The 14979-nt window shown below is 44.3% G+C and overlaps 1 protein-coding gene across 1 annotated transcript in view; it reads left to right on the top strand.

The window, feature by feature from the left end:
• Window positions 1-14979, top strand: part of GRIN2A (glutamate ionotropic receptor NMDA type subunit 2A) — a 995689-nt gene that overhangs the window by 815296 nt on the left and 165414 nt on the right. The window lies entirely within an intron of this gene.

Here is a 14979-nt window from a genome sequence, read left to right as displayed (position 1 = left end):
TTTGCTTTGATGCTGCTGCATGAAGATCTTTGGGATACGTGCTGCATTGTTTCATTTTCACTGTATAAAGCTGGCACACAGGAAAATGTGCTGTTACCTACTATGTCATTTTATGGCAGTGTAGTTGCTGTGGGTTAAACTTTTAGTTTTCAGTTACATACAAGTGTATTTCTTCAATATATTTCCTGCACAGGTGATTCAAGAATGGCTGTATTCAAGTCGCTCTCTAGGGCTTTTGTTTCCCTGCTTACATAACTTTACACACTTGAATGTTCTTATTTCGCAGATGCTGAATACATCTTTCTTAAACCATTGATTTGTATTCTCTCTGTGGTTTCTGAAAAAAAGAGAAATCTTTAGCATCATAAAAGCAAACAAATCAGCAACATTGACTTATCTAATTCATAAGCAAATGACAGCTGTCACGAGTGGTGGAACTTGTGAGTGATGGGCCCAGGTGAAAAATATAATTTAGGCTAACCCCCCTCCTCCTCTACCCCAACCCAAGTTCACAATGTGACACACAGCAACGGGTGACAGGTAGAGGCAGAGGGTGACAGCATAAGGCAGAGTTTGACAACAGAAGATAAGGGATACAGGGGGTAACAGTGGAATGCAGGGTGAGGCAGATGGTGACATGGAGAGGCAGTAGGTTACAGGTAGATGAACTGGGTGACAGGGGTACAACCATAATGTCCTTTGAGGTTTGGAAAACAGGGGGCATGTACCTTGGTGGGGGTAGGAACACAACGGACTCTGCTCTGTCTGTGATGGACCTCCACCCCTTGTGCTTTCCTCAATTTGGCACATGGTCAGGCAGAATCTGACAGTGCCAGTTACACAAGTTGTGAGCTACCTTTAATAATAAATAGCAGTGAATCAGAAAAAAATGTGCAGCTGTCTGTTAATTAGAGGCAGTATGTGGCTGTGATCAACAGCGCTGATAGGTTGAAAGACTCCTCTATCAGTCCGGCACATTCAAGGTCAGCCCAGCCTCCCTAGGACCCTGCTCTCTGCACTAGGCCATTCCTCCGACATTGCACAAAATGGTCTGTGGGGGGGGGGGGGGGGCTGAGGATAACTCATTGCTGCTCTGGACAGCAGTGGGCCCCTTAGTCCTCAGGAGCCCCAGTGAAATGCACCTGCTGCACCAATGGTAGTTCCATCCCTGTCTGTCTCAGCAATTATATTTGAATAAAGTGTTCTGTGGATAAAATGGTTTTAGGGCCATAACTGTGTGTGGCATAATGTGTAAGGGCATAACTGTGTGTGGCATAATGTGTAAGGGCATAACTGTGTGTGGCATAATGTGAAATGGGCATTATAGTGTTTAGTTTATTGTGTAATGGGCATTATGTTGTGTGGCAGATTGTGTAATGGGCATTATGTTGTGTGGCAGATTGTGTAATGGGCATTATGTTGTGTGGCAGATTGTGTAATGGGCATTATGTTGTGTGGCAGATTGTGTAATGGGCATTATGTTGTGTGGCAGATTGTGTAATGGGCATTACGGTGTGTAGTATATTGTGTAATTTGCAGTACGGTTTGTGGCATAATTTTTAACTGTTTGCACTGGCAGCAAAATTGCCTAGAAACATCCCCTGTTTGTTTTACCAAAATGCCATGGGGGAGAGCAAAAACTTTTTTGGCAGGGAGAGCAAAATCTATAGTTACACCACTGTCACGGCCTATGGTAAGGATCATGTACAAAACTACAGCTACGGGTCAATTGGCTGCCATTTTCAACCTGTTATTTGAGTAGCCATAATAAGAATGGTCTAGAAGAAATTGCACAAAACTGAACTTAATAGCCAGATATTGCATAAACTTATCACACTGAACAGCTGAGAAAGGCAATGTGATGTGATGAATGACACTTGTCATGTTCTCCACACACAGATGAATGCTACAGTTAAAACACGCTAAGAAACTTGAGAGCTAGGAACATTTTTTTCACACATTAGAGTTCTGGTAGCTCCATAATGTTAAGGGTACATTTTCTTGCCATTCCTGTGGTGGATACATTATCTCAGAAGAAAAAGGTGGCCCAGGTGAGTAGTCTATATCCTGGAGGGAGTAGTCCATGAACCTGCAGGGGGAAGGTTCCATTGCGGCACCCCCTATGCCAGCTCCAGCATACACCTATGGCAATGCATACTGTATGTCATGACGTTTTCAGTTGTTAGATCTGAAACCAGTTAAGCATTTAATATGTATTTTACCTAGAGGCCTGGAATTGATTTCCAATGCTGCCATCTACAGTATGTGTATGTTGAGTGTCTTTAAACATACGTCATGATGTATATAGACAGGCCGTACTGGCCGCATGTGGTAGCCCATCTGCCTATTGGGTTACTTTGTAGTGTTATTTCCATTTCTCTGACGTCCTAGTGGATGCTGGGAACTCCGTAAGGACCATGGGGAATAGACGGGCTCCACAGGAGACTGGGCACTCTAAAAGAAAGATTAGGTACTATCTGGTGTGCACTGGCTCCTCCCACTATGACCCTCCTCCAGACCTCAGTTAGATTTCTGTGCCCGGCCGAGCTGGATGCACACTAGGGGCTCTCCTGAGCTCCTAGAAAGAAAGTTTATTTTAGGTTTTTTATTTTACAGTGAGACCTGCTGGCAACAGGCTCACTGCATCGAGGGACTAAGGGGAGAAGAAGCGAACCTACCTGCTTGCAGCTAGGTTGGGCTTCTTAGGCTACTGGACACTATTAGCTCCAGAGGGATCGACCGCATGGAACTGGCCTTGGTGTTCGTTCCCGGAGCCTCGCCGCCGTCCCCCTTACAGAGCCAGAAGCAAGAAGAGGTCCGGAAAATCGGCGGCAGAAGACTTCGGTCTTCACCAAGGTAGCGCACAGCACTGTAGCTGTGCGCCATTGCTCCTCATGCACACTTTACACTCCGGTCACTGAGGGTGCAGGGCGCAGGGGGGGGGGGCGCCCTGAGGGCAATATATGACACCATGGCTGGCAAATCTACATCATATATAGTCCTAGAGGCTATATAGATGTAAAATTACCCCTGCCAGTATTCCAGAAAAAGCGGGAGAAAGTCAGTTGAAAAAGGGGCGGGGCTTCTCCCTCAGCACACTGGCGCCATTTTCTCTTCACAGTGCAGCTGGAAGACAGCTCCCCAGGCTCTTCCCTGTAGTTTTCAGGCTCAAAGGGTTAAAAAGAGAGGGGGGGCACAAAATTTAGGCGCAATATTGTATATACAAGCAGCTATTGGGAAAAATTCACTCAATATAGTGTTAATCCCAAAATTATATAGCGCTCTGGTGTGTGCTGGCATACTCTCTCTCTGTCTCCCCAAAGGGCTGTGTGGGGTCCTGTCCTCAGTCAGAGCATTCCCTGTGTGTGTGTGTGTGCGGTGTGTCGGTACGGCTGTGTCGACACGTTTGATGAGGAGGCTTATGTGATGGCAGAGCAGATGCCGATAAATGTGATGTCGCCCCCTGTGGGGCCGACACCAGAGTGGATGGATAGGTGGAAGGTATAAACCGACAGTGTCAACTCCTTACATAAAAGGCTGGATGACGTAACAGCTATGGGACAGCCGGCTTCTCAGCCCGCGCCTGCCCAGGCGTCTCAAAGGCCATCAGGGGCTCAAAAATGCCCGCTCCCTCAGATGGCAGACACAGATGTCGACACGGAGTCTGACTCCAGTGTCGACGAGGTTGAGACATATACACAATCCACTAGGAACATCCGTTACACGATCCCGGCAATAAAAAAATGTGTTACACATTTCTGACATTAACCCAAGTACCACTAAAAAAGGGTTTTATGTTTGGGGAGAAAAAGCAGGCAGTGTTTTGTTCCCCCATCAAATGAGTGAATGAAGTGTGAAAAAGCGTGGGTTCCCCCGATAAGAAACTGGTAATTTCTAAAAAGTTACTGATGGCGTACCCTTTCCCGCCAGAGGATAAGTTACGCTGGGAGATATCCCCTAGGGTGGATAAGGCGCTCACACGTTTGTCAAAAAAGGTGGCACTGCCGTCTTAGGATACGGCCACTTTGAAGGTACCTGCTGATAAAAAGCAGGAGGCTATCCTGAAGTCTGTATTTACACACTCAGGTACTAGACTGAGACCTGCAGATAGTGCTGCTGCAGCGTGGTCTGTAACCCTGTCAAACAGGGATACTATTTTGCGAACATAAGACGTCGTCTTATATATGAGGGATGCACAGAGGGATATTTTGCCGGCTGGCATCCAGAATTAATGCAATGTCCATTCTGTCAGGAGGGTATTAGAGACCCGACACTGGACAGGTGATGCTGACTTTAAAAGGCACATAGAGCCTTATAAGGGTGAGGAATTGTTTGGGGATGGTCTCTGGGACCTCGTATCCACAGCAACAGCTGGGAAGAAAATTTTTTACCTCAGGTTTCCTCACAGCCTAAGAAAGCACTGTATTATCAGGTACAGTCCTTTCGGCTTCAGAAAAGCAAGCGGGTCAAAGGCGCTTCCTTTCTGCACAGAGACGAGGGAAGAAGGAAAAAGCTGCACCAGTCAGCCAGTTCCCAGAATAAAAATTCTTCCCCCGCTTCCTCTGAGTCCACCGCATGACGCGGGGGCTCCACAGGCGTAGCCAGGTACGGTGGGGGGCCGCCTCAAAAATTTCAGCGATCAGTGGGCTCGCTCACAGGTGGATCCCTGGATCCTTCAAGTAGTATCTCAGGGGTACAAGCTGGAATTCGAGGCGTCTCTCCCCCGCCGTTTCCTCAAATCTGCCTTGCCGACAACTCCCTCAGGCAGGGAGGCTGTGCTAGAGGCAATTCACAAGCTGTATTCCCAGCAGGTGATAGTCAAGGTGCCCCTACTTCAACAAGGACGGGGTTACTATTCCACACTGTTTGTGGTACCGAAACCGGACGGTTCGGTGAGACCCATTTTAAATTTGAAATCCTTGAACACATACATAAAAAAATTCAAGTTCAAGATGGAATCGCTCAGGGCGGTTATTGCAAGCCTGGAGGAGGGGGATTACATGGTATCCCTGGACATCAAGGATGCTTACCTACATGTCCCCATTTACCATCCTCACCAGGAGTACCTCAGATTTGTGGTATAGGATTGCCATTACCAATTCCAAACACTGCCGTTTGGACTGTCCACGGCACCGAGGGTCTTTACCAAGGTAATGGCAGAAATGATGATACTCCTTCGAAAAAAGGAAGTTTTAATTATCCCGTACTTGTACGATCTCCTTATAAAGGCGAGGTCCAAGAAGCAGTTGTTGGTCGGAGTAGCACTATCTCGGGAAGTGCTACAATAGCACGGATGGATTCTATACATTCCAAAGTCACAGCTGGTTCCTACCACAGGCCTACTGTTCCTGGGGATGGTTCTGGACACAGAACAGAAAAAAGTGTTTCTCCCGCAGGAGAAAGCCAAGGAGCTGTCATCTCTAGTCAGAGACCTCCTGAAACCAAAACAGGTATCGGTGCATCACTGCACACGAGTCCTGGGAAAAATGGTAGCTTCTTACGAAGCAAAATTCCATTCGGCAGGTTCCATGCAAGAACCTTTCAGTGGGACAAGTCACTCTTGGACAAGTGGTCGGGATCGCATCTTCAGATGCATCGGCTGATAACCCTGTCTCCAAGGACCAGGGTATCTCTACTGTGGTGGCTGCAGAGTGCTCATCTTAAAGAGGGCCGCAGATTTGGCATACAGGACTGGGTCCTGGTAACCACGGATGCCAGCCTTCGAGGCTGGGGGGCAGTCACACAGGGAAGAAATTTCCAAGGACTTTGGTCAAGTCAGGAGTCGTCCCTACACATAAATATTCTGGAACTGAGGGCCATTTACAATGCCCTAAGTCTGGCAAAGGCCTCTGCTTCAAAACCAGCCGGTACTGATCCAATCAGACAACATCACGGCAGTCGCCCATGTAAACCGACAGGGCGGCATAAGAAGCAAGATGGCGATGGCAGAAGCCACAAGGATTCTCCGATGGGCGGAAAATCACGTCTTAGCACTGTCAGCAGTGTTCATTCCGGGAGTGGACAACTGGGAAGCAGACTTCCTCAGCAGACACGACCTACACCCGGGAGAGTGGGGACTTCATCCAGAAGTCTTCCAACTGTTGGTAAACCGTTGGGAAAGGCCACAGGTGGACATGATGGCGTCCCGCCTAAACAAAAAACTAGATATTTCGCCAGGTCAAGGGTCCCTCAGGCAATAGCTGTGGACGCTCTAGTGACACCGTGGGTGTACCAGTCGGTTTATGTATTCCCTCCTCTGCCTCTCATACCAAAGGTACTGAGAATAATAAGAAAACGAGGAGTAAGAACGATACTCGTGGTTCCGGATGGGCCAAGAAGAGCTTGGTACCCAGAACTTCAAGAAATGATATCAGAGGACCCATGGCCTCTACCGCTCAGACAGGATCTGCTACAGCAGGGGCCCTGTCTGTTCCAAGACTTACCGTGGCTGCGTTTGACGGCATGGCGGTTGAATTCCGGATCCTAAAGGAAAAGGGCATTCCGGAAGAAGTCATTCCTACGCTGATAAAAGCCAGGAAAGAAGTAACCGCAAACCATTATCACCGTATTTGGTGAAAATATGTTGCTTGGTGTGAGGCCAGGAAGGCCCCAACAGAGGAATTTCAGCTGGGTCGTTTTCTGCACTTCCTACAGTCAGGGGTGACTATGGGCCTAAAATTGGGTTCCATTAAGGTCCAGATTTCGGCTCTGTCGATTTTCTTCCAGAAAGAACTGGCTTCACTGCCTGGAGTTCAGACATTTGTAAAGGGAGTGCTACATATTCAGCCCCCTTTTGTGCCTCCTGTGGCACCTTGGGATCTCAACGTGGTGTTGAGTTTCTTAAAATCACATTGGTTTGAGCCACTTAAAACTGTGGATTTGAAATATCTCACGTGGAAAGTGGTAATGTTATTGGCCTTTGCTTCGGCCAGGCGTGTGTCAGAATTGGCGGCTTTGTCATGTAAAAGCCCTTATCTGATTTTCCATATGGATAGGGCAGAATTGAGGACTCGTCCCCAGTTTCTCCCTAAGGTGGTATCAGCTTTTCACTTGAACCAACCTATTGTAGTGCCTGCGGCTACTAGGGACTTGGAAGATTCCAAGTTACTGGACGTAGTCAGGGCCTTAAAAATTTATATTTCCAGGACGGCTGGAGTCAGGAAAACTGACTCGCTTTTTATCCTGTAGGCACCCAACAAAATAGGTGCTCCTGCTTCTAAGCAGACTATTGCTCGCTGAATTTGTAGCACAATTCAGCTGGAGCATTCTGCGGCTGGATTGCCGCATCCTAAATCAGTAAAAGCCCATTCCACGAGGAAAGTGGGCTCATTTTGGGCGGCTGCCCGAGGGGTCTCGGCTTTACAATTTTGCCGAGCTGCAACTTGGTCAGGGGCAAACACGTTTGCTAAATTCTACAAAATTGATACCCTGGCTGAGGAGGACCTTGAGTTCTCTCATTCGGTGCTGCAGAGTCATCCGCACTCTCCCGCCTGTTTGGGAGCTTTGGTATAATCCCCATGGTCCTTACGGAGTTCCCAGCATCCACTAGGACGTCAGAGAAAATAAGATTTTACTCACCGGTAAATCTATTTCTCGTAGTCCGTAGTGGATGCTGGGCGCCCATCCCAAGTGCGGATTGTCTGCAATACTTGTATGTAGTTATTGCCTAACTAAGGGTTATTGTTGAGCCATCTGTTGAGAGGCTCAGTTATATTTCATACTGTTAACTGGGTGTAGTATCACGAGTTATACGGTGTGATTGGTGTGGCTGGTATGAGTCTTACCCGGGATTCAAAATCCTTCCTTATTGTGTCAGCTCTTCCGGGCACAGTATCCTAACTGAGGTCTGGAGGAGGGTCATAGTGGGAGGAGCCAGTGCACAACAGATAGTACCTAATCTTTCTTTTAGAGTGCCCAGTCTCCTGCGGAGCCCGTCTATTCCCCATGGTCCTTACGGAGTTCCCAGCATCCACTACGGACTACGAGAAATAGATTTACCGGTGAGTAAAATCTTATTTTTTTGTCCACTACGTTTAAATAAATGTAGCTGTTAAAAAGCAATTATCACTTTTTTGACATTGTCTTAAATTGCAGATGTTGGTAAAATAAATAAATATGTAAGCTCTGACCTACAATGTAGCAAACCACATTCATATTCACTTCTACCACACAGACTGTGGACAACTTAATCATAATATCTACAGTGAGATTGACACATTTAGCATGGTGCTAAAATTTTACTTTATGAATAAATGTATATATACATTTCTTTATGAATATGCTATTTATATAGTGCAGCACACACTGCAAAGTGAATTAGATCACGTAGTGTGATTTGCATTAACATGTTATAGCAAACATGAAACTGTATTATGAAGAATATACACGCATGGTTGGTCAGATGGAAAAATGGAAAAATGTATCTTTTCATATATTATTAATATGAAAATAGCCCTTCATGTGTTTCTATATAGCCTCACATGCCATCAGATAGTCTATATGCACATATAGCCTCACAGCCACCAGGTAGCCTATATGTCCCCATACAGACAATATCCTAAGGGAGCACAGTGGTACAGTGGTTAACATTACTGTTTATAATTTCCTTGCACAGTCCAATCACATGTATCTTTGTTAGTGTACAGTATGTGTTTATATGGCAAGAAATACTTGTAAGGGCCACTTGAAGTCATGTCAGTGTTTAAATATTCTCTGTAAAGCATTATATAAAAGAGTGCTCACTCCTACTGTACAAGAGCGGACGTGGGTAGCAGCTCTGGCAGCAAAGTTGCTTCTCCTTGTCTATTTGTCCTCTTGTCTTTCTGCTTTTGTGTCTGACAGCAATGTGAAAATATAATGAACAGGATGGTGTAGGCAAATAAAAATTGGCTAGACTAGAGATCATACAGTGGGACAGTGTAATGAGGCAGACCTGCTGTCATGCTTATGGTATAATGTTAGTTTGGGCTATACTTGTATACTTGTTGAGACAACGAGACCCCACAATGTCTTTATCTGTAACAAGTAGAGGGCTACTTAATAATAATAATAATTGTATTTATATAGCGCTCTTTCTCCAACAGGACTCAAGGCACTTCTTGTTCAAAGTCAAGGCAGACAGCAATCAGAAATGAGTTCTAGGGCAGGATATAGAGTCCAATACACAGTACAGGAAGCACACTCAGTAAAACACTGATTTAGCATACATGTTTGGAATAAACTATCATCAGCACGGGTGTACAAGAAAGGAAAACTAGTGAAGCCCAGAGAGTCGATACAAGGAGGTTTGGAGAATCTCCCTCGTAAACATGACTAGTTTGTTATCATGGTCCCTCACCCTGCTGCTCAGTGCTGTAATACAGGCAGCTGGGCTATGATGGCATACAGCATCAGTAAACACTTGTGCTGACTGTTTCATAAGTTAAGTGAGCGGATCAGCTGGCAGGCCACGTTATTGGGAGCCCAAGAGAGCTTCTCAAAATTTGGGAGATACCCGGACATACAAAGAAATGGTTTGGGTATGGGCTCCAGGTGCTTAGAATACCAGCGGTCAGAAGACTGGCACCGATATCCCGGCGGCCAGGATCCTGACACTTTTAGGGTAAGTATTCTAACCTTCCCCATTCCCTCCCCCTAACCCTCCCTTCCCGCAGCCTAACCCCACATCTGTAACTTTTTTTGTTTGTAAAACCAATTCCTGTGCCATTAAAGTGGCAGCCCATTATCTCTGGTACACTGTGTCTCTGCAATGCAACTAAGAAGCAAATTTTAAAGAACATTATGACGCGCTGCTCCTCTAGTATGGACTACCAGTAAGTGAGGACACATCTGTTCCTAGATGTCTATTACTTAAATTAATTTTGAGGTCATAAGCTATACAAGGAAGAATGATGGAAGAGGTGAGAGGATAGTTAGCAAGAGAAGTACAGTATGCTTGGATGACCTTGAGATAGAGGAAAGATTAAATTCTTCAGAGCAGTGGTTCCCAAACTTTTTTGAATCACGGCACCATAGAGTATCAGAATTTGTTTCACGGCACCCCTAGGCCGAAAGTTTCTTATTGAGAAATTTAGAAAAAATATTAAGTTAAGTAAATTATGTTTATATGTCATCCTTAGGTTCCATTATGTGGTGAGGGACAGGATTTGCTTTTGTTTGTCCACATATTTTATGATTGGAAACTACAAGCGCTGGTTTTGGCTATTATATTGTCCATAAATTATTTTGAATTGGTCCTGGACCAGCAATCCAAGGCACCCCAGTGTGCCACAGCATACTGTTTGAGAACCACTGCTTAAGAGTACAAAATAGTTACTTAGAGATATAATTGAGCATAATGGCATACATATAAGTTCACCAAATGCTAGTTTTGTAATTTATCAGATAACAGGTAATATGGCAAGTTGGCAACACATTGCCCAATACCACTCAATTTAATGAGACTGTATTTCTGCTAAATCTCTGAAATAGACTAATTATGATATGTTATATTTCTTAGCTTGACGGTTTTATCTAAATCACGATGAGGTGCAGTACTGCAAATATTAAATGTGCTGCCAGTTCAACAACATGCCTTCTGTAGTGGTAAATTTAAGTCGTTTGGCTCATACTGAGTTTTCTGCTCTATCGCATTAAAGTACCAATATTTGTCAAACCTGTCAATGGTTTATAGAACAAAGCCGCTATATCCTGACAAAATTACAAAATGCTGCAAAAAATAAAAAAAAGTTCAAAAAGAACATATTATCTGACGTTCTATTAAAAATAATGAAGAAATACTAAGTTAATCTTTTTAACATATCTACAATATAGTGCACTGTATTTGCAGCAATGTCATAGGTGCTAAACCAATAAAATGGATTTTAACCTCTCCTGATACATGTTATATAGCTGGCTGGAAGATAGCGATCAGATTGCTGAACCAAATATGAACATCAGTGGCGTAACTACTGCCCCCGCAGTCCTCGCGGTGGCTTGGGGGCGAGGGGCTGCGGGGGCGCCACTGATTTACAGCAGACTGACATGCGGACGAGCGTCCGCATGTCAGTCTGCAGTCTCCTTCCCTCCGCCGCTTTTTGGAGGGACACGGAGGGCACACAGCGCGCCTCCCTGTGTCCCTCCTGCTGCATCATCTCCGGCGGCCGCGGGTCTAATAGGGGGAAGTGCCGTCCGTGAGCTCTAATTGGCTCAAAATGACAAATAATGTAAGGGGCATGAATCAGGATTATTTTTCTTTCCTGTGGTGGCCAACGTATGGGCGTGCAGGTTGCAAAACTGGGGTATAAGGTAGTCTTTTCCTGCAATGCCACGCCCCTTTATGCGAAACCACGCCCACTCCAGCAAAACCACGCCCCTTTTTCGGCGCGCGCATATTTATCCCTTTCTTGCTCCCAATTATGGAGCATGAAGGGGGGGGGGGGGGGGGCGCCGAAGAATTTTTTGGCTTGGGGGAGAAAAATTTCTAGTTACGCCACTGTATGAACTACTGTACATCCTGCATTATGTATTTATGTGAAACTGTTAACTTATCTGTATAAATCTGTGCTCATGTAAAATATTGTCAGTTGTATTCCCCCTGTCCAGAGATCGCAAACCTATGTAGCACCTTGTAAATAAATTATGATAATAATAATATTAATAATGATAATAATAATAATAATAATAATAATAATAATCAGATGATAGGTTGACAGTTACAAAGTCAACAGCAATAGGTCAACATCAAATGGTCAAAAGGTTCAATTGGTTTATATGACACTGGTTGACCCAGCATATGGTCAACATGATTTTTTTATATTATTAAAATTTTTAGGACTTTTTCATACTTTACCATCCACGTGAACTAGAATTCACAATGGTAAACATCAAAGCATGGTGAGTAATGTGAACCATGCTAGGGGACATGGTGCACTAATTGGGGGTCCACATGCTGGAAGGGAAATTTTGACACCAAAATAACATCAAAAACACATGTCGACCTTTTCACGTGTCGACTATTTCTGTGTCAACCTGTCGACCTTTTGACCATGTTGACCCTGTGCATGTCAATCATTTGATGTCAACCTATACATTATCGATCTTCTCACTGTCGACCCTTTGATCCATAACTAATAATAATAATAAATGCAAATGCATCAATATGTTTTTGTGGATGAGATAATTCAAATTACATGAAGGAATGGAGTTGTTGCATTTTAAATTTTTAATGAGGTGCAATGTGTTACAATTACTTTGATCCCAATGTAAAACAACTCTTTAAATACAGAAAAGTTTTACATATAATAAACATAGGCCTGATTTCCCTCACTGTCATAATTAATTAAGCCACTAATGAGCCACCCACAGTGGCACACATGTACTTTGTGGATGCATTGTCTAAACATTTCCACAAAACTTTATATGAGTTGGGTTTACTATATTAGTAGAGTGACAGAAAACTTTTACAGTAGGTATCCAGGGCACTTTATAAATGAAGTCTAGTGTATATTGCTTTAGAATGTTTTGAAGTATTAATGTTAAATAATAATGTGTTATGCTGTTTGATCGTGAAATATGGCTGGGTTCTAACTATTCATTCAATTTATTGGATATTAGTGATAGCCAATTTTGCTGACTATAGAAAGAGCTTAAATTAATTCATGTAAAAATGTAACATTGAGGGCTCCAGTTATTAATAATTCTGCTTGTCGGCGGCAAATTTCATTTAGTATCACTGCAATACTACTAATGAATATGCTGGCAGTATTTATTATTTAACATCACTTACCGTACTGCGAAGGTTCTGCGGTGTCCTTCTTCTCAGCTGTGTCCTGTGATGAGTTACAGGCAGCCTAATGCTGTAGGAGATGGGCTACTAACTAATGCATATGTGTGACTGCCTCCTGCACATGCTCACTGTGCTTCAACCCTACACAGAGACGGCAAAGTCTGGAAGTCTTTGTTGAAGCTAGATAGGCTTTACTGGTTCCCCAGCAAACATTCACTAGAATCAGTGACATCACTTTGTCACTGCAGGTGTGCATTACTTGACCAGGTGGCTACCTTGAGCTAGTGGTATGCTCATTGCTTAACATAGCCTTCAACTGTGGTTCGATTCCCATAAGGACTGGCTAGACAAAGTTATTGCCGCTAGTTTGCTGCAGAAGATGCAGTCAGTGTTTAATCCAAAGAGACCTTTTACTGTGCTGAGACTTGTAGTTAATTGGTGATTTCATAGAGGGCCCCTGAACCCCACCAACTCCTCCGTTCATTTGTAAGTAATGTCAACAGTGTTTGAGTGCTGCATTACATTGCTAAAATTGCAGCTAGTCCCTTAGAGATCATCTTTATCCATTGATTGTCTTGATTGTTAAGATGTAAAAAAATATATCCAGCATAATATAATATTGTTGATAGAATAGAATTATAATTTGTTTTGCAAAACCAGTATCAGCTGCAGCCTGGCACACTTTCAAGTGAGATAGAGTTGGCCATTGGTGGGTTAACCAACAGTTTGTAACTACAGTATCTATGGTTAATGGCCATCCCCAAGGTGGGATGGTTGTGCATTAAGTTTCCCATGTTTTGTTAATGAGGCCATACTCAACTATAGTGCTTGGAAAGAGACATGTCAAAGGAACAGATTTGTAGGAGGGCACAAATTTTATAGTTTGCAGAGAGGGCACTGAACTGTGCACTGCTATTGATGTGCCACCAATGATTCAAGGCTATCTCAGAAGCTGGCAGAGGTTCCAGTGTATACTTGCTAAGATGCTGAGTACTGATACTGTATATGAATAGTGAGGAAAATTGCAGGGACCTGCAATGAGCAGGTGAGACATACTGCAGTTGCTGAGCACTAAATGCAGGATGCTGATAAGAGCATTGGAATGCTGGAATAACAGTAGTGTTGAGCTGCTGGAATAACAGTCATGCTGGATGCCGGTAGTGTCAGCAAATACGGCACCTGCTGCTGATAACAGTACAGAGAGCAGGTGGAATGACAGTACTCAGGCAATAAACAGGAACACTGGCGCAGGCTAACAGTGGATGCACTGAAAGCAAAATAGTGGTAGTGGTACTGGTAACAGGAGCACTGGCACAGGCTGGATACTGAAGCACCGAGTGCAGGTAATCACACACGATCAGAGAGGAACACACCAGGCCAGTGGTTCCCAAACTTTCTTGAATCACAGCACCCTAGAGTATTAGCATTTTTTTCATGGTACTGCTAGGATAAAAGTGTTTTATTAATACATTTTGGGGAAAAAATATCAGTAACTAAATGAAACTAAGTAAATTGTGTCTACCTGTCATCCTTAGGTTCACTTATGTGGTGGTGTATATAGTTGTGCTTCTGATTGTCCACATGTTTTATGATTGCCAACCACTACACAGGTTTTTCCTATCACTTGACCATAAATAATTTAATTTGGTCCTGGACCACGAACCCTAGGCACAGAGTTTAGAAACCACTGCACTAGGGAATGAATAATTCCAACAAAGTCTGAGCCACAGGTGCAGGTTTACATAGTGAGAGCTTGTCTGCCATTGGAAGTATGAGCATGTGAGCACAGAAGCAGGGTCTGTTTGGAAAGTGTGCTCACCTGAGTTGAAAGCAACATGGCTGCTCCCATGTAGCCAGCTCAGCAATGATCATGGACACTGTGACAAGCCAGGAAACGCACAACCCTTCTGAATATGGTAGAGCCACTACAGGGAATGAAAGACTTAGGGGGTCATTCCGAGTTGATTGCACGCTGCAACTTTTTGCAGCTCGTGCGATCAACTAGATGCCGCCTATGGGGGAGTGTATTTTTGCATAGCAAGGCTGTGATCGCTTGTCCAGCTCTGCTATGCAAAAAAAGTTTTGCGTAGAACAAGACCAGGGTAAGCGTTACTTACCCTGTGCGATCAATCCAGCGTTGCAGGTCCCGGAATTGACATCAGACATCTGCCCTCCAAATGCCTCGACACGCCTGCATTTGGATCTCCACACCA

Source organism: Pseudophryne corroboree, chromosome 7 (genome assembly GCF_028390025.1).
Source record: "Pseudophryne corroboree isolate aPseCor3 chromosome 7, aPseCor3.hap2, whole genome shotgun sequence".
NCBI lineage: Eukaryota > Metazoa > Chordata > Amphibia > Anura > Myobatrachidae > Pseudophryne > Pseudophryne corroboree.
This window is presented reverse-complemented; position numbering and strand designations above follow the sequence as displayed.